The following is a 23749-nucleotide window of genomic DNA, read 5'->3' as shown; positions in this document are numbered from 1 at the left end:
CCCCCCCCCCGAGTGTGGTGCTGCCATGGACGCTTCCCCGACAGGTGCGGTATCACTCTCCCTCCTTTCTTCACCCCCCTTGCCCGCTGCAGGCCTTTAAACTTTCAGACCTCCAGCAGCATCAGCAGCATCGATGTAAGTGCTGCCTTCGGCCATCCCCAGATGCTTCTCTGTATAGCGTTCCACCTACGTGGGAAGCTGTACAGAGAAGGCTTCCAGGGCAGGCCGAAGGCAGCGCTTACAACGCTGATGCTGCCGGCGGGCCTGGAAGCTTAGGAACCTGTAGAGTAGGGCGGGGCTGGAGAGGTGGGAAAGTGATGCCAGACCACAGGAAAAGGGAAAGAGAGTGGAGAGAGGATGTTGTGATATCAGACCGAAGGGGAAGGGGGACGAAGAGGAGGGAAAGCGATGCCAGACCACAGGGAAAGGGGGTGGAGAGAAGAGGGAGAGTGTTGCGATGCCAGGACCACAGGGGAAGGGGAAAGAGGGATTGAGAGAGGAGAGAGAGCAATGCCACACCAAAGGGGAAGGAGGAAGCGAGAGCAAGGATAAACAGTTGGGGAAGAGAGGGGGCAGGGAGGGGAGAGAGAAAGATGGGATGCATGAGGGAGGGGAGACTGGGAGGGGGAGAACGAGATGCAGTACTATATTCCTCCACTCCCACCCCAGGGCTAGCAACATGGGAACTGAGGGGAGAAGGGATGGGGACACAGAGGGCAGATGCTGAACATGAGGAGAATAGGGACAGGGACACAGAGGGGAGGTTATGGACAGGAGCCAGAGGAAATGGTGGTGGACATGAAGAGTGAAAAAAAGTCAAATAGTCATAGGATACTGGAAAGCAGAAGATGGATGGGGATGGGGGTCGGGAACAGAGAGAAGAGAGATAAAGATGGACAGAGGGGTAATGCTGGAATGCATCATATATAAAGGAGAGAGGGGGCACAGGTTGGATGGAAGGGAAAGAAGGGGCAGACAGTAGATGGAAGGGGCAGAGAAAGTGGGCAGACACCATATGGAAAGGGGGAGAGGGCAGACAAAGAATGGAAGAGAGAGAGAGTCAGTGGATTGAAGGGGCAGAGAAAGTAGGCAGATGCTGGATTGAAGGGAGGGAGAGAGAGAGAGAGAGAGAGAGAGAGAGAGAGAAAAGGCATATGCTGGATGGAAGAGGAGGAAAGCAGAAACCAGAGACAAGAAAGGTGTATATATATATATATATATATATATATATATATATATATATATATTTTTTTTTTAACTTTAGGATAAAGTAGAATTGCAGCTGTGATAATAAATAGAAATGAATATAGGGTGATTTTTTTATGCACTAATATTAATACCTCTTTGACTAACTTTCAGAGACCAAACCCTTATCCTCAGGTCAGGACAGGATACTGTACTGACCTGAGAAAGGAGGGTTTGGCCTCTGAACGCTAATTGAAAAATGTATTAGTCCAATAAAATGGTATTATCTTATTTTCCATTTTATTCTGTTTTATTTCTATTTGTTAATTTGTAAAGTGGTGATTGATATTTGAAGTTTTTTTTTTCAAATTTACATTTGCTACCTTTATATTTTGCACAGTACTAGGGAACGTGCATCACTGTTTCTGTGGTGTTGCATTGTATGCAGAATCTGGCTTCTTGGGGGTTCAGTTTAATTTTTGTCTACATATTTCTATTTTAGGTTTGTCATTAATTTTTCAATACTGAGTAAGGATGTATCTGTGTTCTATGTTTGTAAAAAAGACATGTTTTTCTGTTGGCAGGATCATCTTTACTAATCTGGCTTGTTTAGTTTTACAATGGGTGTTTCTTTCCTGTTTCTGGGTCCGGCAGAGCCAGCGGCAGCACGCAGAGGTGAACATCCCAGGGGCGTACCCAGACCTCGGTGGGAAGAAGGTCCAGAGCCCAAGGTGGGGGGGGGGCACATTTTAGCTCGCCTCCCCCAGATGCTGAACCCCCCCCCACCACTTTCGACCCCCCCTGCTGACACTCCTCCACCAAAAGGTACCTTTTGCTGGCGGGGGTCCCCAACCCCCACCAGCCTTAGTCTTCTTCAGCGCCGGTCTCCGGCGCATTCGCTGATCTGTGCTGTAAGTCCTGACATCCTGCACATTCCTTTAAGTGAAACTATCTCAGTTTCACTTAAAGGAACGTGCAGGACATGCTGGACGTCAGGTCCTGGAAACAGAGTTCAGAGCACAGAGACAGGGAAGCGGAACCAGAGACAGAGAACAAGATGATTAGAAAAATAATATCACCAGATCACAAAAGTAAGAAAAATGATTTTATTTTCAGTTTAGTAATTGAAACACGTCAGTTCTGAGAATTTACTTCTTGCTGTCTATATTTTTCTATATTTTGTACTGAACAGGAGGAGATGTGTGCGGGATGCTTTACGCGATTAATCGCGTGATTAAAATTTTTAGGCGATGAGCAGCCCTAGTAATGAACCACCTACAACTAGTTGCTTGATCACTAGGAAGGAATTTAGGTGAGAAGGCTCAAAGAAATCATATTTAGAGGCAGATGCACTAAAGCTAAATGAGCCTTTAATGACCCTCCAACGAGGAAAATTTGATCCGTTGCATGCATCAAAGGGCTTTTACCGAGGAAGTCAGCAGCTAACGAAAACGGAATGGAGATGAGCAATTAGTGTGAAAACCCCATTGAAACCACATGCACTAACCTTTTCCGATTGCCTTTACGCAGGAAATCTAACGAGAGGTCTGGACCTCTCATTAGGACAGCTCTGTGCCAGGAAAAATCATTAAGTGAAAAAATAAACAAACTTTGAGCCAATCCCAGCGCATTAGCAGAGCTAAAAGCGCTGTGATTGGTCCAAAGGACGTCAGAAAACACATCAAATAAAAAAAAAAAAAAAAGGATCGGGAGGGGGCAAGGGCGCTCATCAGGAGCATCCTGTATGGACGGCCTTGCCCCCCCCCCCCGCTGCTCCCCACTTTCCGCCGCTCCCCCCACCCGAAAAAGCAAAATTCTAGCAGCCCCGGCCCCCCTCCCTTCCTCACTACTCTGTCTCCCCCCAGCTCCGCCTCCCGACATCCTCCGCCCTGTGCCCCGCCCCCTCTTGGGGTCGTCACCGCCATTCCCCTCCTCCATCGGGTCCCCCTCCCTCTTACCGGGCCTGTGCAGCGCCTCTCTCCTCTGTCTGAAGGCGCTGCATGGGCAAGAAGAAAGCTGATGCCTGCCTTCGCCCAGCTTTTGTCGCGCGTCTCTCTCCTCCTGCGCCCGCCCCTGTCTGACGTCAGTAACCTACGTAGGGGGGCCGGGGCTGCTAAAGGTACGTTTGCTTTTCTTCTTGCTTTTTAATTTAGAATGCAGGGGGAAGTGGGGCGGGGGGAACGGCGACCACGGGTGGGGGGGGGCAAGGACGGCCATACAGGACGCTCCTGACCAGCGCCTTTGCCCCCTCCCGACCCTTTTTTTTTATTTTTGTTTTGATTTGGGAGCCATGTGCTTGTGATTTGACTGTGTTTTGACTGTTTGTGGCATGCGCAGAGCAGCTAACATAACGCTTGGCTGCTCTGCGCATGATTTGGGGGCCGATTAACGATGTGTATTGTGATTCTTTGATACATTGTACGTTTCAATACCGATCTCAGTATGTGTGACTTTTTTTTTTGGTGCATTTTTCGTTATTTTAAAATCGTTAGGGACTTTAACGATTTAGATTTTTTTACGTTTGGTTGCTGCATCTGCCTCTTAGATTGGTACCTAATGACACATTTGCACAGAACTCGAAGAAAAAAGGTAACACCTATTTGAAGAAAGTCTCAATAGCATAAATTGCTTCCTATGTCTTTGGGTGTCTCTTTAGTCATCCAGAAAGGACCTAATCTTAAATCCATAGAAGTATTGTCTCTATTTCTAAAAATACATTCTCAGGAGTCATTGTTTGTCCGGGATTAAAGCCACAACTGCAAGCAATGTAGAACTACCTGGAACTTCAGTATCCGATATCTCAAACAATTCTGATACATCTAATGGAGCATCTACTTCATTTGATGTTTGTTGAACAGTATTGTATTGATCTGTTTAGAAAGTGGCAAATAATAAACTGAGAAAAAGGTGATATATTTTCTTCCAGAACATTCAAAATTTTAACAAGATATTTTTTCAACATATCTCTTGGAGTAACAGTAGTAAAAGGGGGAAATTCTTGAGAGAATCACATGATGAGTGGTGTCATTGGAAAGTTGTTCTTCCCCTACTTGCTCTGGAGCAATTCCAACAGCCTCTGTTCAGAGCACTCAACTAACTGCTCTTGGTGAAATTGAGAAGCACGGTTGTGGAGAAGGTACTCTAATGTCAGGGCTTAGCATGACATCAAGTTCCATGCCAGGGTTTGATGTCATGCTAAGCCCTGACATTATACCTTCTCCTCAACCGTGCATAAATTGCTTCCTATGCCTCTGGGTGTCTCTTTAGTCATCCAGAAAGACCCTAATCTTAAATCCATAGAAGTCTTGTCTCCATTTCTAAAAATACATTCTCAGGAGCCATTGTTTGTCCGGGGTTAAAGCCACAACTGCAAGCAATGTAGAACTAGCTGGAACTTCAGTATCAGATGTCTCAAACTGTTACTCCAAGAGATATGTTGAAAAAATACCTTGTTACAATTTTGAATGTTCTGGAAGAAAATATATCGCCCTCTTCTCAGTTTATTATTTGCCACTTTCTAAACAGATCAATACCGTTCAACAAACATCAAATGAAGTAGATGCTCCATTAGATGTATCAGAATTGTTTGGTTTAAATCTGGAACTGATAATGACAGTGACTGTTGGGCAGACTGGATGGACCGTACAGGTCTTTATCTGCCCTCACTTACTACGTTACTATGTTACTATATGTTACTATGGCACCTTTTTGCCAAATACTAGGAAACTGAAATTTGAGCAACACATTCAGTTTTAATGTATTATATTCTGCTGAGTAATGACAGTTGTTGAAACTGTGACCTTTGTCACATGAATGTTCTATGTATTGCACAAGTGCAACATTTCTTCAACAAGTATTGGAATGCAGTGCGTTGCAGTCACCAAATTCTTGTCTTTGATTTATAACTTAGCTTCCAAAACTAATCTGAATATGTCTTACATGGTAAAAGCTTAATTTTCAGTTGTTTGATTGGCTGCGAGCCTTATTATTGGAAATGTTTTTCCATTTTCTGATTATGATTTAAAAAATGACTTTGTCCTAGTCAGAAATGTGGGAAAGTACTTGTGATTCTACCTGGCTATATTAGACCAGGATCATCAGTGTTGAACCCTATTTGGGCACTGGCATTGAATATCTAGGTTTTTGGTGGTGCCTGGAGTCAGTTTTAGGGAAAGAAGGCAAATAGGGTGATTGCTTAGGTCTCCATTGGCAAAGATGGCTGATTTCATTGAGGCTTCTGGCCCTGGCTGAGTCACTTCTTAGTGTCTACCCTAAGACTCAGTCCCACTGATATTCAGCCTGCGGGAGGCAAGCCGACTAAGTCCTGTGATCGGCCCTGTGCCCGGATAGTCAATGCTGGACTGTTTCCAGTGATCGTCATTGAATATCTGGGTTTTTGCAACCGGCTTAAACTTAACGAGCCAAGTCAATGTTCAGCGCTGGCCAGTTAAATTTATAGTGGCCAAAGAAAGACCTTTTATTTGGGTGGTCTGATTTGGCCACCAAACTTAGCTAGTGATATACTGAATATTCATGGCTAGCTGGTTACATTGTGCAATATAGGCAGTTAGCTGCTATGGACCAAGTTCTCTATATGGCGCTTAAAAAATTAACATGGAAAACATTTCCACTTAGACGTATTCTATAAGATTTAGTTATGGTATATAGAATACGCTTAGTTGATAGCCCAGCACCTAAAACTATGCACCTTTGTTTACACTAATAAAAATGTGCAGTAAATCCCTGTGCATAGATTTATGCAGACTGGGCCATATTCTATAACAACATGTGTAAATTTGGGAATGCCCATGAACTACCCATTTCCCCGCCCAGGGCCACACCCTTTTTGAACTGTGTGCTTTAGAATTTAGGTGCAGTTCATTGCAGAATGGGTCAGATTCTATATATGGTGCTTAAAAAATCCGCACATTGTTATGGAATATGCTTAGCTTTCAGCGTGGAACACTAGGTGTGATATATGGAATCTGGAAGTATACGCTTAGCGAGTTATGTGCGTAAATTCAAATTATTTCCAGTTAGTGCTCATTGTCGCTTGTTAAGTGCTGTTAAAAATGCTGATTGGCTTGTTAAGCTAATTAAGTTACGCACGTTGTAATGGAGTACGCTTAGATTTCAGCGTGGAATGCTAGGCGCAATATATAGAATCTGGCAGTCTGTGCTAAGCGGTAATATTCAGTGAGGATAACTGGCTATCTGGCATTGAATATTAACTGCTTGCCCTGGGATTTGTAGTATGGTGTGTTGCTACTCTTTGAGATTCTGCATGGAATCTTGTCACTCTTTAGGATTCCAGAATTTTGCTATTCTTTGGGGTTCTACATGGAATGTTGCTACCAGGGGTGTAGCCAGACTTCGGTGGGAGGGGGGTCCAGAGCCCGAGGTGAGAGGGCACATTTTAGCCCCCCCCCCCCGGCGCCGCCGATCCCCCCGCCGCCATTGCCGACACCCTCCGCCGCCGCCAGCACCACCACCACCAACTTTGATGCCCCTGCTGACGACCCTCTCGACCCCCCCCCCCCACCTGCCATCGTGCAGGACATCAGACTCAGAAACAAAACGAAGGAAGAAGACTTTGGGTGGCGGGGGTTGCGGTCCCCTGCCAGCAAAGGTAGCAGACGGTGATGGCGGGTTGGCGGCGGGAGGGGGGGTTGAGAGGGTCATTGGCAGGGGGGTCCAGGGCCAAATCTACGGGGGCCCCATAGTAGCTACGCCCCTGGTTGCTACTATTTGAGTTTCTGCATGGAATCTTGTCACTCTTTAGGGTTCCAGAATCTTGCTATTCTTTGGGGTTCTACATGGAATGCTGCCACGATTTGGGTTTCTGTTAGGTACTTGTGACCTGGCTTGGCCACTGTTTGGAAAACAGGATACTGGGCTAGGTGGACCACTGGTCTGACCCAGTATGGCTACTATTATGTTCTTATGTAAGTGCTATTTAACTGGCCAGGAGCCGTTCCTGGCTGTTAAATAGGACTGAATATCTGCCGGAGTGTTTCTAACACCTGTTCTATACCTGTGAGCAACTCACTTTATCCTCCATAGCCTCTGCTAATGAAGAGTTCTTTCAGGACTGTGGATGCAAAGTCACAAACCCACTTGCAGGAATTTTTGTTCTCTTGCTTTTTAAATCTAAGCTGAAGTGTCACTGGGTGCATCGCATAATTTACATCCCTATTAACTGTTGTCTCTTCACACAAATGCTTTAGCTCTGCCCAGTCTCCAATTAAGCTTGTACCCATGAATCCACACCCCCTTCTTTGGTCTTCTGACATTTCTGAAGGTCACATCAACATAACCTATTGAGTCAGGTCCTGAATGTTGTCAACTGACAGCAGAACTGGAATGACCAACAACAGTGTATGAACACAGTGTTTTCAATGGTCCCTGTCTTCTCCTTATCATTCAAGTCTGTACGTGGAAGCTTTATTGGGTATGGCTGGCACATGTACAGTGAAATTGCCTCAATTTTGAAAATTAATTGTTTTCTTTCAGAATACAGAAAATTAAGAAATTCATATATTCATATTATTTTATGTATGGTTTTTTTTGTAAGACGCTTTGTTTTAGGCATAGACATGTTTAAGAAAGAAAGAAAGAAAGAAAGAAAGTATTTAATGAGTTTCTCCCTCGATATTCAATGCTATTTAACCAGCCAGGAATGGCTCTTAACCGGCTATCTGTGAATATTCAGCGGGAGACAGCTGATAATCTCCCACTGAATATTAATGGTCAGCACTTAGGGGTAAATTCTATTAGTAGCACCTAAAAATCAGTACTGATAATGTGATGTGGTTAGTGCAATTCTATAGTGAGGGAAAGGGGAAAGGGAAATGGGACTTGATATACTGCCTTTCTGTGGTATTTTGCAACTACATTTAAAGTGGTTTACATGTACATAAGTAATGCCACACTGGGAAAAGACCAAAGGTCCATCAAGCCCAGCATCCTGTCCACGACAGCGGCCAATCCAGGCCAAGGGCACCTGGCAAGCTTCCCAAACGTACAAACATTCTATACATGTTATTCCTGGAATTGTGGATTTTTCCCAAGTCCATTTAGTAGAGGTTTATGGACTTGTCCTTTAGGAAACCGTCTAACCCCTTTTTAAATTCTGCCAAGCTAACCGCCTTCACCACGTTCTCCAGCAACAAATTCCAGAGTTTAATTATGCGTTGGGTGAAAAAATATTTTCTCCAATTTGTTTTAAATTTACTACACTGTAGTTTCATCGCATGCCCCCTAGTCCTAGTATTTTTGGAAAGCGTGAACAGAAGCTTCACATCCACCTGTTCCACTCCACTCATTATTTTATATACCTCTATCATGTCTCCCCTCAGCCATCTCTTCTCCAAGCTGAAAAGTCCTAGCCTCCTTAGTCTTTCTTCATAGGGAAGTCGTCCCATCCCCGCTATCATTTTCGTCGCCCTTCGCTGCACCATTATCTTTCTTGAGATCCGGCGACCAGAATTGGACACAATACTCAAGGTGGGGCAATGGAGGGTTAAGTGACTTGCTGACAGTCACAAGGAGCTGCAGTGGGAATTGAACCCAGTTCCCCAGGATCAAAGTCTGCTGCACTAACCACTAGGCTACTCCTAAGTTTCCTTTAGAGATTTGCGCTTAGCATTAAGGTGTGCCTAACTATAGGCAGCAGTAATTATGATTAAATACTGGCACATAAGTTAGGTCAACTTAGGCATGATTCTGTATAAACATGCATAGAATCCGGGAATGCCCCTAACCATGACCCCATATTGTTATGCGTGATAGGATTTAAGCGCAATCCATTGTAGAATCCGATATGCGCCTAAATTCTAATTATTGTCAAAGCTTGTGTTCAATTAACTGGTGGGCACTCAGGGCTTTTTTTGAGGGGGTACTGAGTACTGGCACCTTTTCCATTGACTGCTAAAGTTGACCCATGGACCACAAGTTTTAATGAAAGAGCTCAGGCTCTACACATCAATTCTGTCTTATTTATTTATTATTTAGATTTTGCTCACACCTTTTTCAGTAGTAGCTCAAGGTGAGTTACATTCAGGTGCTCTGGATATTTCTCTGTCGCAGGAGGGCTCACAATCTAGGTTTGTACCTGAGGCAATGGAGGGTTAAGTGACTTGCCAAAGATCACAAGCAGCAGCAGTGGGATTTGAACTGGCCACCTCTGGGTTTCAAGACTGGTGCTCTAACCACTAGTCCAGTCCTCCACTCCACTGTCATAGATTCTGTGACTGGTTGCAGGGGGCCTGGCTATTATGAGGTAGGTCCCTCAGTGACCACCCCACTCCTAAAGGGTGGCCTAGCATTTGAGTACCAGCATCTTTTTCCCTAGAAAAAAACGCACTGTGCGCACTTATTATAGAAACATGCTAAGCGTGTCTTTAATCGACGCTGATTTTTCAGGCACAATTATAGAATTTGGTCCTTAGAGGATAACTGGTTATATCACATGATATAACTGGCAATTCACTAATATTCAGTGCATTGCCAACTAAGTTTGGTGGCCAAATTGGGCATTGAAATGGCAGGCCTATCTGAATATTCAATGCTGATCACCGGAAATGGCCCAGCATTGATTATCCGGTCTCATAGCCGACTATCTGAGTTAGCTGGGCTGCTTCCCGTGATCTATATATCGGCCCCTTTATGTTTATTTCAATTTGAGATCTCTCTTTACAGTATCAAGATAGCTAACAAAAATCATACATATAACATAAAACAGGGAAATCTGAGTGGCAGATAGCAAACCAAAGTACTACAGATATACCAAGCTCCTAGTTACCAGACTAAGCTACAGAAACACCAAGGGTTTGATTTCCACTAAGATAGACTATCCCCCTCATTCTATAACTTGGTTCACCCCTCAGTCATGGCCAGAGTAGAGAGACACAGCCGGGCCAGGGGCAGAACCAGACAGCCAAGTGCCGTCCCCCATTCATGCCACCTCCCCACTCGCATCACCCAACCCACTCATGCTGTCCCCACCCGCACTGCCACTCCCTCTCGCCCACCCCTTACCTTTCTGTCTCTGCCTTGCAATCCTTTACTTCAGTAGTGCTTCTGTTGAGTTCCAATTATGAAGATTCTGCTAATGTGCCTCCTCCCTTTTCATGTCCCAGGAGTCGACTTCATTTATCTGTCTCGCTCCTATTTCCAGTGACGGATTCAGCAGTGCTGTCAGTGTTGCCCCCAGCTAAACTTTAACCTCCCTTGATATTCTTTCATTGCTTTGAATTTCAAAATTAAATACTGCCAAACTGCAAAGTAGTGGTGTAAAACCATCTAGCAACAATCTTCCACTGATTTAGGTTACTGCGATGCTTTTACCCAGCTGTTCCAGGAAATATACATGCAGGGCTGAAAAGGTATGCAGTGCATGTGAGTACTATTAAAATGTATGAGATCACATGACAGTATAACAAGTGGCCAGGTGGAAGTGGAATGGATCAAGGTACGTGTGTGTGTGCGTGTGTGCTAAGAATGTAAAAAGAATTGAAGCGGTGCAAAGAAAAGCTACGAGAATGGTATGGGATTTGCGTTACAAGATGTATGAGGAGAGACTTGCTGACCTGAACATGTATACTCTGGAGGAAAGGAGAAACAGGGGTGATATGATACAGACGTTCAAATATTTGAAAGGTATTAATCCGCAAACGAACCTTTTCCGGAGATGCGAAGGTGGTAGAACGAGAGGACATGAAATGAGATTGAAGGGGGGCAGACTCAAGAAAAATGTCAGGAAGTATTTTTTCTCAGAGAGAGTAGTGGATGCTTGGAGATTTCTTTATTTACAGCAACGAATAACAAAAATACAGAAATCATATAAATACCAATATTCACATGCCTAACACAAACCATTCTATCACCAAAACAATCCCTTCTGCCCCTATACATATATACACCCCTCCCCCTCCCTTTTCCCCCCCTTATTCCCCCCCTAAAATTACAACCAACACAACATCACAGTAACTATAATCATAAGGCCTTTAACCTCACATGCTTCCACCACAAGGACACCATCTGTGAATCCCTCTCCACTCTTTCCCATTGCGCCACTTGCTGTACAGCCCGCACCACATCCCAACTGACCTGTTCAATGGATCGATCTTCTTGGTGCAGGGATACCCGGCAACGAGCCATCCAAAGACAGAACCGGAGAATGAGCGAAATCAAGAACCCCGTCCCCGGATCCAGCTGACCTCTCTTGAATCGATATCCATACACCCAGTCCGCATACGTATAGGAACGGAACGTGGGGATCTGGAGGAGAGCAGAAACCCTGTCACCCACCCCCCGGGAAAAGGGACAGTCCTTCAAAAAGTGGTCCATGGTTTCTAACTTCCCCACACATTCCCCCCTTGGACAATTCCTGTCCTGGATCTTCCTATCTCTCAGATTCTCTCTGACATATAATTTGCCGTGTAGGGACAGCCAGGCAATGTCCCGATATTTAGCCGGAATCCTCTCCGAATTGATATTCCGTAGCCCTTGCCTCAGCACTTCCCCGGGAGCATCCCTAAGTACCAGAGGGGACGAGAACATCTGGGAGCGCACTCTCTCCACCCAGATTCCTCTCTTCCCATCCCTAATCTCCCCCACTAGAATCCCCCAGACCCGAACTAATTTTACTAACGTTTTATAGTACCCTACCCTTTCCGGAGCCCCTTTCCGCAATACCCCTACCCTCTCCCCTCTCCTCCACCCCACCCAAACCCTCTCCCACCACCCCAGCACACTACTCGCCCACCCTGGAGGAGCCTGACCCACCGCTCTCCCTAGATTAAAGTGCACAAACAAAGAACTAAAAAACAAAACCGGATTGATCATCCCTACCCCCCCCTCCTTCCTAGATAGATATGTGGTGTTTCGTTTGACTGGATTCAACCGATTGCCCCACAGCAACTGGAAGAAAATGCTATACAACGAGGCATAGCACTTTTCAGGTACCAAACAAATGTAGCTGATGAACAAAAAGAGGGGCACCAAATGGGTCTTGATGAGTTTCACCCGATCTTCCATGGACATTTTCCACCTCTTCCACCTGTCCACCCGCCCCTTTGCTTCCTGAAGACAACGGTCCCAGTTGAATTTAGCATAATCTCCTATCTCAAAGTAAATCCCCAAAACCCTCATTCTATCCACCACCCCCGGGAAACCCCCTCCTAATTCAAACTGCTCCCCTACTGGCCCTAACCACAAACTGTTGCATTTGTGGATATTCACCCGTGACCCTGTATCCCCTGCGAAATCGTGGATGAACTCCAAAAGTTTATCCCCTTCTGCTTTGTTTGCCACCCACACAGTAATATCGTCTGCGTATGCCACCACCCGCAACTGTTCTCCCGTGCTTACCTCCACCCCCCTCAATCCTCCCACCCCACCCTGCTCCAGACGCCTAATAAAAGGGTCTATAGAAAATGCATACAGCAAAGGGCTTAAAGGGCACCCTTGCCGAACCCCTGCCGTCAGCTCAAATTCCCCCCCTTTCCACCCATTGATCAATGGAAATGCATGTGCATGAGAATATAACAACCGTAATTGTGCCACCCAATCCCTAGGGAACCCGTAATACTCTAAAACCCGCCAGAGGAATCCCCATTGGACCCTGTCAAAGGCTTTTTCTTGGTCAAGCGCCACCATCAGCCACCCTGACCCCTCCTCCCGACTCCGCTCTAAACCTTCCCTCACCCATGCCGCAGCCTCCAGCACCCCTCTACCCGGCACCCCACAAGCCTGTGAGGCTGCCAACAAGTCCCCCGAGAATTGCCGCATACGCTTGAAGAGCATCTGCGCAAAGATCTTACGATCACAGTTTAGTAGCGCAATAGGCCTCCAGTTAGTTAACAGCTGCGGATCTTTGCCCTTACTTAACAAAATCAATGCAGACTCCAACAAGGATTTTGGAAGAGACCCCCTCTGACGTGCCTCTTCCCAGAGATCCAATAAAATCGGAGCCAGGCGCCTGCGAAACGTATGATAGAATTCTGCCGGCAGCCCGTCCGGCCCCGGAGATGTCCTCTTTCTCAGGGCCCCTATAGCCTCCTCAACCTCCTGCAGTGTCCAGGGGCACGAAAGGGCCTGGAGATGAGACCCCCAATTCCCCACCCCCGGAGTCCCTTCCACATACTGATCCATCCTCCCCCCATCCAAGTGCTGATCCGAAAAAAAACCCCTGAAGTGCTCTTCCACCACCTTCAATATTCCCTCTTTGGAATCCTGCATCACCCCCCTAGTATCCCTAAAACCCTCCACCACCCTATGCTCTCTTCTTTCCCTACAACAAACGAAGGGATCTGGGCTAATCAATTTACCAAAGTCCCTCTCATAAACTAAAGAGGAATACCGATCGTATTGAGTCTTCTCTAACAGAGACTGTAATTCTTGGATATCCTCTTTCCTCCCTCCCTTGGAAATCAAATAATCCTTCCTTTGCTTCAAGGCCATCCCCAAACGTGTCCTTTCCCTTCCCCTCCTCCGTGCCTGTCCCATGAAAAGGAAACGCGTCCGTTTTTTCACTACCTCCCACCATTCTCCTCTGGAGGGAAAGATCCCCCGTAAGGATAACTGGTCTTCTAAAAAATTCAAATATTTCTTTTGAGCCTCCTCATCCTGGACCCATCTTAAATTCATCCTCCACAACCCCCTACCTATCCTATGAGCCGCCGACCCCCCTACTTCCACAAGAAGCAGTTTATGGTCGGAAAAATCCACGTCCAGCAGGCGAGGCCCCCGCTGGCATACCCCTCTACGAACCAAAAAACCGATCAATTCGGCTCCTACATCTCCCCCTGCTAAACGTGAATCCATCCTCATCTGGGAAATGTTCTATGTGAACATCTATCAGCCCCCCCTCTTTCATGATCCCGAGCAAGCGCACCCCATCATATGTCACCTGTACCTTAGTACCCCCACTATCCTGTTTCCTAATAATTAAATTGAAATCTCCCCCCCAAATTACCTGGCGTGCAGTAAACAAGTAAGGCCTGATCTTCCCTAATAACAAACTGCGCTCCTTCCTAGTCTGCGGCCCATAAAGATTAATAATTCGCAACGCCATACCCTGCCATAATACGTCTACCACTAAACACCTCCCCACCCCGAGTTCCATCACACGCTGAATTTCCACCTTATGTGTCTTAAATAAAATCCCCACTCCCCCATATCGTTCCCCTGCCAGCCCCCACACCGAGGGTCCCCATCTCCAATCCCTGCGCGCCCTTCTCAGCTGCTCCAGGTTCTGCAAACGCGTTTCCTGAAGCAGAAAACAATCGGCCTTAACCTGAGAAAAGCACTCATAGGCCAAACACTGAGCTCTCTGGGAAGCCACACTCGCCACATTTAGGGTGGCGAACGTCAGAAGAAGCCCTGCCATACCCCCCATTAGGAGTCATGCAACTCCTCACTCTCCTCCTTCCTTTGCATACTATCTACTCTCTGTGGCAACCTGCTACCCAGAATGTAATCCTCCTCTCCATTATCCCCTATCTCTGCCGCCCAGTCCCGTATCCCTGTATCCTGATCCCAACCTTCCCCTCCCCCCTCCCTCATACCTTTCTTCCTCCCTTTCTTCTTTTTAAACCCTACGGAATCCCCCCCTGCAACCTTCCCCTCTTGAACCTCTCCCCTCTGCACCCCCTCCCCCTCCTTTCCTACCTCTACATTACCGTCCCCTTGAGCTTGCTCCTGGCTAACCACCCCCTGCCCCATCCTCCTCTTACCCCCCCCTCCCTTCCCTACCGGAACCCCCTCCTCCTCCCCAACCTCAACATCTTCCACTTCCATCCCCCCCTCCTCGTCATGGGTACCCCTTCCCTTCCTACCTTGACTCCTTTCCCCCTTGACCTTTCCCCGACTCCTCTCCCCTCCTCCCTCTTCCTGAGGTCCCTTCTCCCCATCATCCCCCTTCCCCTGTATCTCTGCCCCCCCATCCTCTTCTTCCAAAATCTGAAATCGATTACCCCCCTGCCCCACCCCAGGCAACCCCTGTAATGTCAAACCCTTTCCCTTTGAAACCTTCCGTTTCTTTAATTTTGACACTTGAACCCACTCTCCCTTTCCCTCCTCCTCCTGTCCCCCTCTAGTCTCTAGACCCCCGCCCTCCTCTAACCGTAAACCCTCCTCTTCCCCCTGCAAACCACCCCTCCCCTGTACCCCCAAACCTCCCTCTCCTCCCCCTTCCTCCCAAGCCCTCCCAACCCCCAGACCCCCAGAACCCTGACCTAGATCCTGCCCCTCTCCCCGAATCATATTCCCCCTGCCCTCATCCCTCCTATTATGACGCGCCCTCGGGCAGTCTCTAAAGGCATGCCCCAGACCCCCGCACAAATTACAACGGATAGAGGAACAATTTTCTGTATAGTGCTCCTTACTCCCGCACTTTACACACTGTTGCACTGGGCAAGACATACTATAATGGCGAAAGGATCCGCAACGGAAACACTGCCGTGGCTGTCCCTTGTAAAAGCAGAGAATCCTGTCCCGGCCAATAAAAGCCGCAGAAGGAATGTGCTTGACCACTTGCCCTTCCTGTCTTAGCTTAACCCAAGCCCCCCACCCCCCTGCCCACACCCTACTTGGATCCGGGAGTTTGGATAACGGGGTTCTCAAATCCGCATGCCGCTGTAACCAGTAGGCCAGGTCTGCCCCTGAAATGGACTCGTTTCGTACCAATACAGTGACTTGCACCAAGTCAGGTCTACTAATAGGAATAACCACATAATTGCTCCAATCCCCCCTTCCTTTCACCCCCTCATACCTCTCCCAAAAGATTTCCATACCCCTCTGCGTTAGAAAACTAACATCGTACTCAGGCAAATTAACTGGGTGAATACAGGCATAGAAGTCCTCCGGCACAAACCCCAGGCCCATGACCATCCTCAAAACCGTCTCCCGAGAAGGCATAGCCCCCTCCCCCACCCATCTAATCTGCACCACATTCCTTCGTTTGGGGATTTGCCCCACCCCTCTCCCTTCCCCCCCTTTCCCCCTTGATCCCTCCACAGACACTGGCCGCCCCCCCATCTCCCCTCCCCCCTCACCCCTCACCACCGCCGCAAAGGAAAGAGCACCCTGCCCCTCCCCCGCCCCCCCTCACTTCTCCCCTACCCTTCTTCCCTTCCTCCGAATCCCGGCTCCCCACATCCCCCTCCCCCACCTTCCGACAAGAAAGCATACCCCTCTCTTGACCAAGACCCTCCCCCCGCCCCCCACCCTCCCCTTGCACACAGCCCCCCCCTCAACCAGTTCAAACCCAGACCTTCAACTGGGACATCAGGAGCTTTAAAAATTAGTGCACTTTCAGAGCTTACTCTGGTCTGAGCAATTGGTCCAATGTCCTGCTCCATTCCATGCAACTCCTGTTCCAGTTCCTCTTTCTCCTGCTGATTCTCTATGTCCTGGGCACCATACCCTAGCAGGTCCCCTGCAAACTTGGCTGCAGATTGAACAGAGATCTCTCCTGATTCTTCCTCCTATCCGTCCTGACCTCGCGGGCAGACCTGCTCTGAGCCAAGCTGCACAGCTGATGATAATTGATCACCAGAAACTGCTGCCTCAATCAGAGCACCTTTGGAGTGCTCCTGCAGTTGGAAGCCTGCTGGTTTTTGCTTCTCTTGCAATCTCTCCACACAGGTAAGTTCAATACTTTTTTCCACACCCTGTTCTTCTTCCCCACTAGTGGGTACTGAAAAAGTGTCCTGGGTGGAAAACCTGTCTCCATCCGTTTCAATAATATGAAAGTGTTGTAACTTTGTGTCTTTTCCTTTCTGTTCTACCGGAATACCTGAGGCCAAACAATCCGCCCCTCCCCCTTCTCCTGGAACCGTATCCAACCTGAGTACTCCCTCTTCCCTTGGGCTCATCAGGGCTTTCATAGTTTGCAATGTACTTTGACTGTTTGGACTTTGTACAATCTCTGTTACCAACTGCCTTTTGTGAAACAATGTTCCTGAGCTTAAACTGGTAGAATCCTGTGCTGGGGAAAAAACCTCCTGGCTCATAGTTTTAGATGTACCAGCCTGCATCCTCTCTTGATTCTCATAAACCTCCCTCAAGGGATTTGCAGAGCCTGTTTTAAACAAGCAATTCTTTTTTCCTTCTGTTTCAGCAACTTTGTTAAGCGCTTTTCTTCAGTCTTATACTTTTGACCATGCTCTGCTGGGGCCAGCCTACTCATGGCTTTAGTCATTTTCAACCGTTTCCCCAGCTCCTCTATTTCCTTCTCCAGAGACTTGATGTGCCTCACCCGCTCCACCGTTTCTCTGGCACACTGTCCTGGGTCCATATTCTCCCACTCACCGGCCTCCTCCCCTTCTTCTGACCACTCTTCTTCACTGCCGGCTGCCTCAAATCCCAACTGGGCCTCCTGCCCCACCTCCATTCCTTCTTGTCCTTGCTCCTTCTGGGTCTGCACCTTTAGGGCCTCAACCTTCCTCCTTCCTCCCCCATGATCTTCAGGCTCCTTACCTGGACGCCGCTGGGTCATGGAGGAGGCATCAGATCCACAATCCTCCCTGGCCCTGGGCGCTTTACGGTCCAGGGGACTACGCTCCCTTCGTGCTGGAGGAGGGACTGGCTGAGAGCTACTCCGCCGGGCCTTCAGATCCTTCGGCCTTGTAGGCCCCATAGCCTGGGAGTTTCCTGGGCCTCCCTCCCCAGGCCCCCTCCGCATAGCTGGGGAAGGGACCAGGCCTGGCTCCCTTTCCTCAGAGCCTCTGACCGCACCTCCTTCCTGCCCTCTGTCTGACACCGACTGACGCTTGGAATGCCCTCCCGCGGGAGGTGGTGGAGATGAAAACGGTAACGGAATTCAAACATGCGTGGGATAAACATAAAGGAATCCTGTTCAGAAGGAATGGATCCTAAGGAGCTTAGCTGAGATTGGGTGGCAGAGCCGGTGGCGGGAGGTGGAGATGGTGCTGGGCAGACTTCTACGGTCTGTGCCAGAGCCGGTGGTGGGAGGCGGGACTGGTGGTTGGGAGGCGGGGATAGTGCTGGGCAGACTTATACGGTCTGTGCCAGAGCCGGTGGTGGGAGGCGGGCCTGGTGGTTGGGAGGCGGGGATAGTGCTGGGCAGACTTAACCGGTCTGTGCCCTGAAAAGGACAGGTACAAATCAAGGTAAGGTCTACACAAAAAGTAGCACATATGAGTTTATCTTGTTGGGCAGACTGGATGGACCATGCAGGTCTTTTTCTGCTGTCATCTACTATGTTACTATGTGTGTATACATGTATGTATGTGGCTGATGATAGAAAGATGAAGAACTAGAAGGTCCAATGTACTGTCAATTCATGGCCAGCTCCAGGAAATATTTTTTCACAGAAAAGGTGGTGGATTGGAGAAGGTAATGGAGACAAAATTTAGTGCTGGAATTCAAAAGGATATGCATAGAAGATCCCTAAATAGCAAGAGGATGGAAAAAAAGAATTGAATGCTTCAGCTTAAAACAGTAGTAAAATGACTTTTGTCTTGTTGAAGAAGACATGGAGGAGGAAGGGTATCCATACTGAGCAGCAGTTATAGCAGACTGGATGGACCACTTTGATCACTTTTTGTGGGCCCAGTACTCTAGAGGAGATATTCTGCCACTTTACCATTCTGTGGTGAGTTAAATGGGAAGACATGGTTGGGACAGACTGGGGTCCTATCAAAAAGTTATTCAGATAGAGGCAAAATTCAGCTGCTCTCCAAATAACTTTTCCATTTAAATTGGGCCAGTGAAGTAGCATGCTTAACTCAAATGGATAAGTGGCAGCACCAGCCACTGCTCAAATATGTATTCAGTTGCACTGTTTAAATACATAGGCTTCACTGAATGTACGTATAAAGTGTCAGCCAGCATATTACTTTATCTGGAGGTCGATGCTGCTGAAACTCAGGACTTATGTTACTATTCTGGGTATTGTAAATGGCAAAGACAGATCAAGATCAAGGCTGGAGAGGGCTTCAAGGCAACTCCAGCAGTTGGGAAGTAAGACTAATGCTGGACAGACATTAAGTGCCCCAAAAAATTGCAAAGAAAAATCAGGTTTAAGTATGTGTATTTTATATCATATATGCAGGTGCTGCATATCTCGGTGGAGGAGGGAAAGACAGCTTAAGACTGAAATTAATGGCATTGTGGTATTATGTTCCAAGATTGAATCATATAACTACCTATAAAAGGTTGGCAAGATGGAAAATTGCTGACTGCCCTGTTTATGACGTTTAATCATGAAGAAATGTAACCTGCACAGAGTGCCAGATACAACTCTGGCTGCCCTTGTTGGGCAGACTAGATGGACAGTACGGGTCTTTTGTTTGCTGTCAATTACTGTGTTACTATGGTACTATCACGTTAGTGAGTAAGATATAAAAATTCTATAAATAATAGATTATAAATATGTATGAATAAGAAAGCGGAAAAGGAGGGTAGAGGGAGATAAGAAAACTAAATAGAAAGGTAAGGGATATCTTAAGAGGAAGTTTCCATCATTTCTTCCTCGTACTAGAGACTCTGAGGCTTAAGCAGTTCCTTTATCCTTCAAGGTTTGGACTTGCTTTTCTTCTTTTAACTTGCTTTAAGTTAAAGTAGTTGATTTATTTTTATTTTTTATTTGTCTTTGTTTCAGCTGTGTCAAATTTGCACTTTTTTTTTCTTTGCAGACACAGATGGTGACCTTAATGAAGTCTTAATTGGGTCGGGTATTCATTTTTCACATATTTTAATTATTTTTGTTACCGAATGTACTGTCGGCAATAAGTCAGGCCGCCACATCCTTCGACTCAGTTCTTTCCGGTTGAATAATTGAGAAAGGGACACTCCTTGAAGGATAAATAAAGGGTTAATGAAGCATGAAAAGTCTGTAATAGCCAGACTGCATTCTTGGGGAAAAAACATAATCTATTTTGCACATATTTGTAACCAGTTCAAATGAGATGCTACGCTTCAGCTTGTTGTCAATTTTATTTTTTCTTAATTGCTCCATATTTCTCATCTGTCTCTCTCTTATTCAAGTGTATTCAATATTTTTGAATCCCAGATATCAAGGGAAATTATTCTAATGAAGACTAGCCTTTGGTACTCTCAGGGGTAGATTACAGGCAAGAGAGCATCCCTCAAGGTTGGGGAGGGGTCCTCCAGCTTCCCCCAGGGAGTGATGTTTTTAGTTTTTTGCTTTCCCTTCCAGGGAGAGTTGAACAGGGAGCAGTAGGGCTAAGGGCTTCCACAAGGTGGGAACAGAGCAGTAGGTCTTCAACCTCTTCAGGTCATATTAGGGAGATACAGGCTATCAGCAAGGAAGGCAGAACCAATGGTTTGACTCTTCAACTCCTGTGTGTCTCCTGGGAAGAGGAATGTCATAGGCAGCTTTACTCATCAGCCTCCATGCTCCTTCATCTTCTCTTCTGGTAGCCTGGACATTTAAAAAGGATCTATGCATGGAAGTCTTCAGGCCTGCAGCACAGAAAAGCAAGACGTTGGAACAGGAAAGCAAAATTAGAAAAGGTTCAAAGAAGGGGGACCAAAATGATTACGAGGATAGAACTCCTTTCATATAAGGAAAGGCTTAAGAAGGAACCTTCAGCTTGGAAAATAGACAACCGGGGGGGGGGGGGGGGGGGGGGGGGAGCGCATGTGATAGAGGTCTACAAAATCCAGCGTGGTGTAGAATGGATAAGTTTTAATCAATTTTTTACTCTTTCAAAAAGTACAAAACTAGGGGACACTCAAGGAAGTTACATGGTACTACTTTTAAAGCAAGCAGAAGGAAACATTGTTTTTTCACTCAGTGAATAGTTAAGTTCTTGAATTCATCGCTAGAGGATGTGGTGTCAGCAGTTAGTGTATCTTGATTTAAAAAAGGTTTAGACAAGTTCCTAGAGGAAAAGTTTATAGTCTGCTATTGAGAGTTATATAGGGAAAGCCATTGCTTGTCCATGGGATCAGTAGCATGAATCTTGCTACTATTTGTGATTCTGTCAGGTACTTGTAACTTGGATTGGCCACTGTTGGAAGCAGGATACTGGGCTAGATGAACCATTGATCTGACCCAGTATGGCTATGCTTATGTTCTTAAAGCCAGCACGAGGATAGCAAGAGAAAACGGCTTTATCCAAGATCAACTATTATGAGGATCTGCTAGTGGAAGTTCATTTATCATCAACTGCTTTGAGTTTCACCATGGATACCAGTGCTATGGGTTAAATAGTATTGCTATAAGGTTCTGTTTCTAAACAGAATGTGAAAATGTTGAAAATAAAGCCCACAGCATTTAGGGCTCTATAGATTCAACATGAACAGATATTTCAGGTTGCTGAAGAACTGTGACTTTTTGTGAACCCAGTGCATGCTAGCACTCCCTTCAAAAGCCTTCATCTGGAGATCAGCACTCACACTATCTAGCAAAGACGCTCCTGAGGAACAAGGGGGTATGGTGATATTACCTTTCACTAGGAATCCACAGCAGATTCCTGCTCAGAGCTCCTTATGGCATGTGTAAGCACCTTCAGGGATTCCAACTTTACCTCTTGGACTTCTTCTGCAGAGATATAGCAGAACGTCTATGCTCTTTGAACCTGATTCACCTAAGAAATCTAAGACACTGCCCAATGGGGAATCTCTGAAAAATCAGTATACCTGACATCAAGGCTATGTATCATAGAAATATAGAAACAGAGAAAATAATGGCAGATAAAGACCATATAGCCCATCAGGTCTGCCTATCCATACCATCTACTATCGCTTCTTCTTCCTTAGAGATCTTATGTGCTTGTCCCATGCTTTCTTGAAAACTTATACCTCATTAGTAAGGGGCAAGAACCTCATGGACACTCTTACTTAAAAAGTAGGGGGTGGTGTTTGTAAAATTTCTGAAGGAGGTGTATAACTATTCAGATCAAGCCCTTCCACCTATACAGGGAATATACTATCTTAAAACTTTGCCAAGATCTAATAAGAATGTTCCGGGAACTTCAGACAAGACTCCTGAACTATTGGACTTAACAAACATTCTGGAACAATCGAATGAAACTATTGAGACTAGAGCTACTTTAATTGTCTCATTTGTTTTCTTACAAGACAAAGAAACTCTGTTGAGACTATACTTTAAAAACATATACCCAGAATTTAAGGGTGCTAAAATCTCAATTTTTCCTGACATATCTCGTTGGTCTCAGCAGAGGAGAAAGAAACTTCTAGAGATGAAACAAGAATCTTTGGCTATACAGGCAAAGTATCAACTACACTTTCCATGTAAATGCATGTTGACTTTGAATGAAAAAAGATATATTTTTTATGAACCTGACCAATTATGTACGTTCCTTGATGCGCAAGGCGAAAAGGGTTAAATCCATATAAAGAAAGGTTGTATAATTAAGGGTTATCCTCCTGCCATTCTTAAGGTTTATATTGTTTAATCCAACTCCCATTGGTTTTCTTATTAACCATCTTGAATCTCTCATTTATTTTAGTGGACTATAAGCAACTAAGGTTATTATTATTCTTATTATTGGAAAGATTTTCCTTTGTAAATATGTGATATGGCTGTATCTTATCAAAGATGATATCTTTGTATTGTATGAAACTAATAAACAAATTTAAATATAAAAAGTAGGGGGCGGTACATCTTCTTTATTATCTGGAAGCTGGTGTTGGTGCCTTGTGTAATATATGTAGTGCTGGAAGGCAGTAAGAGCTTCCTGATTCAGGAGCACATGCAGCTTTTGGCATGAATTTAGTATGATATAGAACACATTGCTATATGTATCTTTGTAAAATAGTGTTTCGAACAACTATAATCACTGGTGAGAAGTGCTGCAATACAGATACTATTTCGGAAACTGAAAATCTTCTCAAGTCAGTCCTGGAGCACACCCTAGCCATAATGAATCTGTCTCATGCATATTAATTGTGCCTTTGCATAAGTCTCTGGTAGATGGTAGATGGAATCAATCCAGAGGGTGGCTACTAAAATGGTCATTTGTCTTCATCATAAAGTGAATGGAGATGGATTTAAAGATATCAATGTGTATATTTTGGAAGAAAGGCAGAAAAGGGGAGATATGATAGAGACATTTAAATACCTTTGCTGGAAAAATACACAGGGATCAAGTCTCTTTCAACTGAAAGGAAGCTCGAGAAATAGGGGACCAGGGCTGGTCTTAGGCAGAGGTGACAGGGACGACCGCACGGAGCTTCGTGCTCACAGGGGCCCACGGCTGGTGGCGTCCCTATTGTGTTGTGATTAAACTTTACCTGCCTTGTCATCCCCAGCCCACTCCCACAGCAATTTCTTGTCTTACTGAGTGTGCTGGGTGCCTCGCCACCCCTCACCCCATTCCCGCTGCCAGCCCGCTGCACCAATGTCTGCTGCTGCATTGTGCTGCCTGTGCATATCTTCTCTGCTCTGCCATGCTGGTACGCCAAGCAGTTGCAGCACTTGTCGGTCCTACTGAATTGACACCCCGCCCGCCTGGTCCGCTGGTTGTTGACACCGGCCCACCCCCTGATGTAACTTCCTCCCTCAAGGGTGAGCCACGGCAGAGAGTTCCAAGGCAGCACTCAC

The sequence above is a fragment of the Microcaecilia unicolor genome, chromosome 8 (assembly GCF_901765095.1).
Source record: "Microcaecilia unicolor chromosome 8, aMicUni1.1, whole genome shotgun sequence".
Classification (NCBI taxonomy): domain Eukaryota; kingdom Metazoa; phylum Chordata; class Amphibia; order Gymnophiona; family Siphonopidae; genus Microcaecilia; species Microcaecilia unicolor.
The sequence above is the reverse complement of the archived record's forward strand: the minus strand, read 5'-3'. Positions refer to the sequence as shown.